A 10,613-nucleotide genomic window follows, 5' to 3' on the forward strand; every position below is an offset into this window, starting at 1 on the left:
CAGATAATGTTTGATTTGAAAAAGGTTCTGACTTAGCATATTCTGCATCCAAGTCCCTATTTGAGAAATATTTCATGGTGGTTTTATTTTACCTTGAATAGACTGGACTAGCAACAAAGAGTCGGCTTCTAGGATGAAGTTTTTCATCTTCATATTCAAGCACTATTCAATACCATGTTGTAGTGCCTTTGCCTCATCCCAGTTACTAGTTCCTTTACCCAAGTTTATGCTACAAGCATGGATTAATTTGCCTTTATGATTTCTGATAGCACTACCTCCCCCACAGTCACCTCTTTTACAACTTCCATCACTATTAAGTTTGATGAAACCAAGTGGGGGAGATACCATTTGACAGTTTTGATAGATAGCTTGGAGTAGTTATGGTTAAGCTTATTGCAGAACACATAACAATCAGTTTCTAGTTTCAGAAGAGGAAAGTGGTTGTTGATGATTTGAAGTATATGAAATGAGATGTTTTTAACTGAGATAGCACTGTTGAACTTGATGAAATTGAACTTAATATTGCATTTTACCTTCCAAATCTCCCAACAAATCACCTGAGGTAGTATTCCTTTGATAAGCATTGTTACAAGGTTCTTGGTTTTTAGACTCCAACAGTGAACCGTTATTTGTCGAAAGGGAATATTTAGGACTTTAATCCCCAAAGATTGATATATTCTAGTCCATAACTCTTTAGCTAGATCACTTTGGCCAAACAAATTTTCAATAGTTTTAATTTTGTGCACCGTGCAGCAGCAGCAAATAGAAGGCCCGTGCGCCTTGAACATTCCAATGTTGTTGTCTGTAGAGAGTCTATTTTTTATAAATCTCCATAGGTGAAAATTGACTTTCAAAGAGCAGTTCTTACGCCAAATTGTTTTGTCATGCCAGTCTCCATCTGATTTCTTCCTCAGAAGATTCCAATCTTGAGATTGTAAACTTGCCTTCAGGATTTAAGGTCCAAACAAGTTTATCAACCTTGTTTATAATTGTACAACAGCTCTTATAGTCAAGGACACCCTATAGCCTGCTCTATTCCACATCCAAACGCCATTTATATATACCTCATTAAGTTTACATCTTGTAGGAACATATTCTTGTGGAGGCAATTTGTACAAAGCACTATCTCCACTCCAGTTGTCATACCAGAATAACACATTACCTTATCCTATTTGCCAGATTATGTTATCTTCTTTAGGTTGTCTAATGTTGCATATTGCTCTTCAAATTTGAGATTGAGCATCAACAACTGATCTGATAACAGGATTAGCTCTTGAGCAGTACTTGGAAATCATGTACTCTTTCCAAGGTGACTCCTTTGTTCTCAAGTTCCACCATTGTTTTGCTATAAAGCTTTGCTCACATCTCTTAGGAATCTGAAACCTACTCCCCCTTCTTTATATGGAAGACACATCTTTATCCATTTGCACCAGTGATATTTTCTCTGAGATTCACTACCACTCTAAAGGAATCTAGCAATAGCTCCTTCCAGTTGTTCAAAAGTCCTTTTTGGTGGTTTCATTGTTGCTAGTAAGTGGACAGGTACGGCTAGAAGAATATGTTTGATTAGGATGATCTTTACCCCCCCCCCCCCCCCCCTATAGAAAGAAACTTAACATGCCATGTATGGATCTTTTTTGTAATAGAATGAACCATTTCATAGAAATACACTATTTTCATTTTACCTACCAACAAAGAGCAACCCAAATTTGATGGGCCACTCTTTTCTCTGCATTCCTGTCAAATGGGTGACTCTGTAATTTAATTTAATATTGGCTTTTGCTTAACCTGCAACACAACTTTTATGTTTGTTAATTAGCTGACCTGTAACTTCAAGATTTTCCTAATTTCAGAGGGTTTACCAGAGGTGAAAAGTATTACATCATCTGCAAAAGAAAAATGTGTGATACTGGGGCCCCTTAAGGGTCTATAATAACCTGAGTATTGAGCATCATTAGCCAATTTATTAAGCAACCTAGCTAGTAATTTAGCACACATGATAAACAGGGCATGAAACAAGGGATCACCTTGTCTCAGACCCCTACTAGATTTAAAAGGCCATTTCTGGTGCCATTAAGAACAATTGAGTACCAATTATTAGAAATATGCCTGAAAATAATATCAATCCATGTTTAATTGAACCCAAATTTCTCATGATTCTGCATAGATAGGGCCAAGACACCCTATCATATGCTTTAGTCATGTCTAGTTTGAGAACCACATTGTCATGCTTGTTTGGTTTAGAAACATCTTGCACTAATTCTTGTGCTAAGAGAATGTTATCAGTAATTGCTCTACTTTAGATAAAACCACTATGATTAGGGGAAATAATGACAAGAAGAACTTTACTAACTCTATTGTTAAGAATCTTAACAATTATCTTACTCAAAATATTACAGAGACTAATGGGCCTGATATCAGAAAAAGTTTGAGGCTGGGGGCATTTGGGGAGCATAACTGTAAAGACCCGTTTGGTCGTTATAGTATTTTCAGCTCTCTTTGATCTTTTCTCGAGCTTGTTAGCTCACTTTTTATCCGAGGGGACCATTGACACGCTTTTTGAGGTGTTCGGGGTTGATTTGGGTGACTTTCTGAGAAATTGGCTTTAAGCAAAAAAGGTTTAACCCAAAGTTGAATTTTGGGTAAACGGACCTTGCTCGGAGATCCGTCAATTTTGAGAGTTCCAGATGATCATTTAAAACTTGTGTGTGTGGTTGGTCTGGTTTCCGAGGCACTTGGGTGCATTTTGGGACTTAGGTTGCAAAGTTGGTTTAGAGGTTTTGGGGGTTGACTCGGTCAACGGGGCCCCCGATGGAAATTTCGAGACCACAACAGCGTTCGTAGCGCATATTTATGGGGGGTAGCATATATGGCATGTGAGCAGATATTTTCGAGTGTTAGTCGGGATTTCGGGTGGAGTCTATGAAAATTGGGGAGTTTCCTGGTGTACCTGTTGAGGCGGGCTCCAGCACCGCTAAATCGGTACCGCCAAAGCAGTAGGTGGACTGCCGAAGCGGTCTGGGCAATTTGTGAGGGACCGCCGAAGCAGTGAACGGGCAGTGACTGGGGTATTTAGTGCTATAAAACCCTAAGTCTTTTCATTCATTTATTATTTCGAAAGCGGTTCATCTTGAGAGCTTTTCTAGAGGTTTCGTGGGGCAAACTCTTAGAGGTAAACTCATCTATCATCTCTACCTAATCTTGATTCATTATCTCACTTAGTTATCATAAATCCATGCTAGATTCTTCCTAAAGTTATGAGAACTAAGTGGGTTTTGAGTTATCTTCCTCTAATAAACTTGTGAGTATATAACTTTGTTTTGTTAATGAATTTAGCATGGGTTAGCATGGAATTGATGGGTAATGACTATAGTAACTTGAATCTTCCATTTCTAAGGCTTAATTTGTGAATTAAAGGCTAGCGTTTATACCCAAATTTGGGAGTTTTCTATATAATCCTAATTTTGAGTAATTGCTAGCTAAATTAGTTGATTATTGATGGGAATTGAACATCTAGAACATTAATTCCATGATGAGAGCCTTAGATCATTATTTTTACTTTATTAGTTATGAACCCTAGTTTATGGGTTGGAATTTGGGGATTTAATAAGAGTTAAGTTTATTAAATGCCTTCTTCTTGTTTCTAATTCCGCATTCGAATATGGTAGACTTTGATTATCTTGAGGCTCAACGTAAAGGAAAGGCGCAAGTTTGACTTGAGATTGCTGCTCGGCCTGCCAGGTAGTTTACGGTTTAGCCATGTGGTGAGACTTCGACTAGCGAAGCGTATATTTAGAAGATATTGTCGGAGATTTCATATAAACCTTTGGGTATGAAGTTGGGTTGGATGTTGCCTTAGGGTTTGGCATTGTTTGTGACTTGTTTGATTGGGCTAGTGGCATGTAGACTCCATAGGACCCTGTTTGGTACGTTATCTATAAATTGGTGGATTGTTTGTGAATTGGGAGTAAATCGGAAGGATGAAATTACTTGCTATTGGTACTTAGTGTACACCTCGTTATTGGTATAGCCATTTTGGGATAGTTGGCTCTTATTGCTATGGAAATTGAAAATTCATTATGATTGTTGTGTGGATCACTTGTTGATGATACTGGTGCGCTGTGTGTGGCATAACTTGAACTTGATATTATTCATCGTTTGTACTTGCATCGTTCCATATTCATTTCATAACATCTTATTATGTTGTGTGATTGGCACTATTGATGGAAACGAGAAGGAACATTGATGATTATGGAACATGGTAAGTCACTTCTGAGCTGTGTGCAGAGGGGCTGATTATGGAATATGGTAAGTCACCTCTGAGTTGTGTGCGGAGGGGCTGATATGGAACACCGATAATGCGATACTTGTAGATAATTGGGTCCTCTGAGCTGTGTGCGGAGAGACGGTGCTTGGACTTCGCGGGTCCCCCATGGGTTGTGCTGCTGAGGCGTGGAGGTATTCCGCTGTCGGAGTACAAGAGTACAGGCATTGCATTGCATTTATATCTCATATTGCATTGCTTGATTAGGTTTTGTGGTTGCTTATGATTTAGGTACTATGTCGGTCATATTCTTGAACTGTATTTGATATGGGCAACTTGTTGATTGCCTTGATGGGACTTGGTTTTCGGTATACTTGGAGATTTGTTTCACTTGGGCTAGTTGTTACATTAAGGCTTGATTATGTGAGTCGATTTCTTGGAAGCATGACTTGTACTCTATGGTTTGCTTGTTTTCTCTTACCTTATTGTCTTTATATATGTCAACTAGTCTTGGTCGGCCTATGATACCTACCAGTACTATTGTTTGTACTGACCTGCACTTGCTGTATTCTTTTATGAATGCAGAATTTTGGGTAGGATTGACCTCTGTTTCTCGTGGCTGATAGTTGTTCCGAGAGTTACTGTTTAGAGTTTACAGGGTGAGCACGAGGACATCTGCCTCCTTGGAGATTCTTCCCTTATTTTATGTCTTACTTGATATTCCAAGACATATTTAGCTTTTTGATGTATTTTTGATATCTCCATAGTCGTAGATGTTAGATAGTTGCTCTTGTATGGTTAGACCAGACTCTGGGTGTATTTTCCTTACTTCTTCATATTTCTATATCATTATCGTCAGACTTACGTGATTTTGTCTCTTCCGCTTATTTACTTATTTATTCATGTTTTTACTATTGTTAGGTTGAGCGTTCACCTACAGAGGTGGGAAAGGTAGGTGTTCGCACGACTTAGTTAAATTGGGTCGTGACAATAACTAAGCAAGTATGAGAAACATACCTTGAAATTATAGCTCCTTCAAAGAATTCAATTATAGCTCTATGCGGATCAAATGAGATAATATCTATACAAACTTGGTAAAACTTTGCATCAAATCCATCAGGACCCGGTGCACTGTCAGGGTCCATATCCTTTACAGCATTTCTAACCTCTTGAATGGTAGATTAGTATTCATTTCCTCTATGACTAATTTGGGAATCTGATCTAAAATATCATAACTTCCTTCACATTCTTGATATCTAAACAGCTCTTTAAAGTTCTTAATGGCTACTTCTGCAACCTGATTGTGTCCTGACACTTTGTGACCCTCTTTATCAAGAATGTTGTGGATATTCAACTTTCTTCTTCTATCTTTAATCACTTTGTGGAAGTAAGAAGTATTTTTATCCCCATCTTGGAGCCACTTAGCTTTGGCCCTTTGTCTGTTAATAGCTTCCTGATTTTTCAAAAGCTTGGTGAATTCTGCTTTGGCCTTATGGAGAGCACTTCTATTTTCCTCACTGGTATCATCAACTAATTTCTTCACAAGGATATTGATTTAATTTTCAGCTTCTTTAGCATCTTTTAATATGTCACCAAATGCTACGCTAGACCACTCACTTAACTTGGAAGACATAGCTTTCATTTTACAATGTAATTGCCACATAGCACTTCCATCAGTAGGCATGGACCGAACTTCTTTGATAATCTTAATAAAGTCTTTGTGACCACACCAAAACATTTAAAAATCTAAAATACTTCTTTGGGATAATATTTTCTTTTTTAATAGAAGCAAGTAATGGTGCATGGTCAGAGCCTGTTCTAGATAGTTGAGTGACTTTTGTATCATTGAAATCGTCTAGCCATTCTTCATTGAAGAGTAACCTGTCAAGCCTCTTCCATATTGTTTTGGGATGACTCCAGTTGTTACACCATGTGAATTGAGATCCTACAAATCCTGCATCAATTAACCCGCAGTCAGTCATACATTCAAGAAAATCTAGACTCTTATGAATATTGTATGGTGCACCACCATGTTTCTCTTCAGGGCAGGTGATTACATTGAAATCTCCTATCATCCCCTATGGGCCCTTTAGTTTGTCAGCCTAACTTTGGAGTTCTTCCCATAGGTGCTTCCTAAGAGGTATGGTGCACTCAACATAAATACTGGTAATATGAAAATTGATACTACTCTGAGGGAAGAATATAAGACAAGTTATATGTTGTTAAGCATTGTCAATGATATCAACATTAATACTATAATCCCAGAAGAGCCAAATTTTGTTGCTAAGATTATGATGACAGTGTTGAAAACCAAGTTTCATCATGTACTTAATGATGTGATTCCCTTTTCTTTTAGGTTCTTGGATGCATACAAACTGTAGCTTAAGACTTCTAAGTTTTCCCAAGCTCCCATAGTTTTAATGCTCCTAGTGTTCCATGACAGGAACCTGATCATTAATATACTTTAGTAGGGGTGATCCTGATTCCTTTATGGGAACCAAGTTTATCACTTTAGCAAACATTAGTTCCTCTAGGTGACAGATTGTTAGAGCTAATAATACCTGTGTTATCTAAATTATCAACATTATCAAAATTTAATTTTCTTCTGACTTTGAGTCTGTCTCTTTGATCAGAGCCAAACTCATTGTCACTTTGAGTGGAACTCTCATGCTGAGAAGCCTCATCCTCAATGTTATCTCCATTGAGATCAGCAACTGTTAGATCCTTGTTGCTTGACATATCATGAGTGTTGTTCTCCATAGTCATATCATTTAGTTCTGCACCTGCATCCAAAGGGGAATAGTTAGTTAACAAACCAAATGCATTAGAGGTTGGCAGTTCTTTCTCCTTAGCCTTTATCCCTTGGATTCTTGGTGTATTGGGGTGTTTCTTCCCTTGGATTCTTGGTGTATTGGGGTGTTTCTTAGTGTTCTTCAACTCCAGTATATCCTCCTGAGTTTTGTTCCAAATTTCCTTATTATTGTTAAGATTAAAATGCACTTTTTTCTGTGTTTTCATTAACCTACACTTTTTTCTATGTTTTCTTCTTCTTCTTCTTCTTCTTGGGGTATGGTGGTCTCATTCCGTTTGGTGTGGAATGTGGGTGCTTATACAGTCTAGACTCTGTTTGTCATGAATCCCCCTTTTCCTTTCTCCATTTCTTGGCTTTGCTTTCTTAATTCTTCAATGTTCTCTGCTGTAAATCCTACTTGTTCAGAAATGTCAATAGGAGTTTCATCAATGATATCCATTTGATCCCCTGTACTCTTATTTTCCACATTCTTGGTGAGATTCTCCTCTTCTTTGTCCAAGATGATATCCATTTGGTCAGAATCCAGTGAATCATTAACTTTTGCACCTTTTACATTGTTAGCTTGGTTTTTGTACATCTTCTGACCCTTTGTACTATTTTTCCCTTTTTGCATCTTTTCCTTTCTTTCCTTGGCATTTTGTCGAGCATTTTGAGGATTGATTTTAGAAGCTTGTGAGGTATTTTCTTTTCCATTCTCCGCTTGCATTCTTCTGCAATTCTAATTTCCATGGCCCTGCATCATGCATTTAAAACATTAATCAGGTACACCTTCGTATTCAACTGGTTGCATGATTTTTTCAATTTTCCCTGTGGATTGGTTAACAACACTGATTTTGATCTCTGTCATTCTTGGCTTGGCTAAGTCTATTTTCACCCTCACCTTGGCTATGCTTGTTCATGTTTCGAGTTTGTGGCTCTATCTAGGGCGAGTGGGTAGCCAATTGGGGCAACTAGCCTACAAATTTCTTCCCAATGAAAATAGTGCCACTTGAGACCTGGAAAAATCATCCATACAAGAGCTAATGTTGTTTCTTTTGACGGTTTAAAATCATTATTCCATCGTTGGAGTCTCATAACTGCCTCTCCACTGAATGGAATGTATCGCCGATAATAGAGGTTTTTGCAGTTGTCTTCATCAGTGAAATCCAAGAACACATGTCTTGAATCGAAGAGCCCAATCATCAATTCACCTTTGAGTGGGAACCTTCTCTTGATTTCCTTTCTGATTGTGTCTATTTGGGGTTTGTTTCTTGAGAATTTTCCAACTAGGGTTAGGCGACATTTATGAGCAAGAAGAGCATCTTCTTCAGTTGTGAATGAGATCTTTGCTAGTCCATTTTCAATTTCGAATGGTCTGTAGGATAGTTTTATGATTTTGTGATCTTGTTGTGTGGATTTAGGTATGTGCATAGCCTGAGCGTAAGTTTTTTTTGGTTGTGTATTTTTCGGTGGATTTTGTACTTGATCGGCATTGGAATCATTGAGCATGGTAATAGCTTTGGTGGTTTGTCCAGGCGGTTGCCCGGTGAAAGTGGCCGGAGCCATTGACGGTGAAGTTGGGCGAGATGCCCAACTGTGATCCGCGGCGGTGGAGATGATCAAATTAGTTCTTGGAGTGTATTATTTTAGAGAGAGAAATTTTCCAGAAGATAGTGTTATATATAGTACACAATTTTGTAATTTAATATCAATACTATTAAAATAAATGTTTGAATAAATGATTATACACGAGAGAATAAAGTATATCTAAGAATGATCTATGTGAATTATCATATGGTAATTTATTTGTCATGGTAAAGGTGATTGAATTGTCTGAATCTATAAAGATGAACAATCAATGTTTAGTCAGAAAGATGTAATTTTAAGCCAAATCTTCCTAAAAAGTAACAGTTTTATGGTCATACTTATATTTTAAAATTACAAATTGGAAAATGGAAGATTTTTAGGATTTTGGGGAGGATTCTTTGATGGAAATGAGGATAGCTTAGCGATCTAATATGGATGAAAATTGAGTGAATGGTACATAATGGAGAAGAAAATGGAAAGAGGTTTTTTTTTTTTTTTTTAAGCTCTCTCAGGTCTAATTTCTACCTGCTAATTTATATCTTTTCGATATTAGGGGATCCATCATTCCACCGGCTGAGGGCTTTTCTCTCTCTTCCGTGGAAGCTTTTTTCCCTTTCTTGGGGGTACTCATCGTTGAAGGATCATCACCAGAATCTACTGGTAATCACTTCTCTTCACCTTGCTAACTTCAATTTCTCAAGCATCCCACTCAAAAACCTAACAAACAATCACTTTAACCCTCTCTGTTTTCAATCAATTTCTGAAAATTCCTAATTTTCTTTTAAACCCTAAACCAACTTTAAAAATAAAAAATCTCTCCGAATTTCGGTACTAGTAGACTATTGCTACTACTAATTAGTGTGAACCTATAACTGGAGAGATGGCAAAAAAAAAAAATTATTGAACGACTTTATCAATTTAATCTCACTGAGGAAGAAAAGGAGGTTGTGTCAATTGATGTTCCAGATGTTTCATCAAGCATGAAGGATTGTGAGGTAAGTCTTTTCGGTAAAGTGATTTCGGATAAAAAAGTGAATTTTCAAGGAATCAAGAATGCTATGCCTTTCGCGTGGGGAAACCCAGCAGGATTGCGCATAAAGGAAGTAGGATGGAATTTTTTCCAGTTTATTTTCAGAGACAAGGAGAGTATGGATAAAGCACTATTTGGTACATCATAATTGTATGATATATATATATATATATATCTGGTTAATATAAAGCCTTGGGAGCCAAGATTAAATAGTGACTCTCCGATGTTTAATGTATGTAACTTGTGGGTTAAATTTTGGAATATCCCTTTACACTGGGTGTCGAAGGAAGTCAGGAACAAAATAAGACTGGCTTTAAGAGGTACTCTTGATATTTTAATCCCTAAAAATGGAAATAAAGAGGGACAATATATGAGGCTTAAAGTTAGGATGAACATTACTAAGCATCTGCCTAGAGGTAAATTGATCAATCTAGGAATGTAAACTATATGGGTTGAAATAAGATACGAAAACCTACCTTATATTTGCTATTACTGTGTATTCTAGGACATAATGATAAAACTTGTATACAAATAACAAAGGATATACGATCAGGCACTATAAAAAGTGATCAATTCGGGACCCGGCTAAGAGCATAGAATCATGCGCTATTCTCATAAAATCAGAGGCGACAAGGGATAAGTACTACTGGTAAGCATCCCATTGTGAGATGTGATACCTCACAACTGAACGAGGAAAGAAGGGCGGCAGGAACTACAAACAGCCCGCTACACCCAGAAGAAGGAGCTAATACAACTAATATGCAGAGTCGAAATGAAGCAAAAGGGAAGCGAATTGTGGGTGTTACGGTTCTCTTTTACACGGGTTAAGGCATAAAAGTTACTACGAGGTTGTTGGTGCTCTAATTGGATTTTAGTAATTTTAGAGTCGCCACCTAACTTATTATGCAAAGCTAGGAAAACCAGGTTTAAAGATTTTTTCA

This window comes from Lycium barbarum, chromosome 3 (assembly GCF_019175385.1).
Source record: "Lycium barbarum isolate Lr01 chromosome 3, ASM1917538v2, whole genome shotgun sequence".
Lineage (NCBI taxonomy): Eukaryota > Viridiplantae > Streptophyta > Magnoliopsida > Solanales > Solanaceae > Lycium > Lycium barbarum.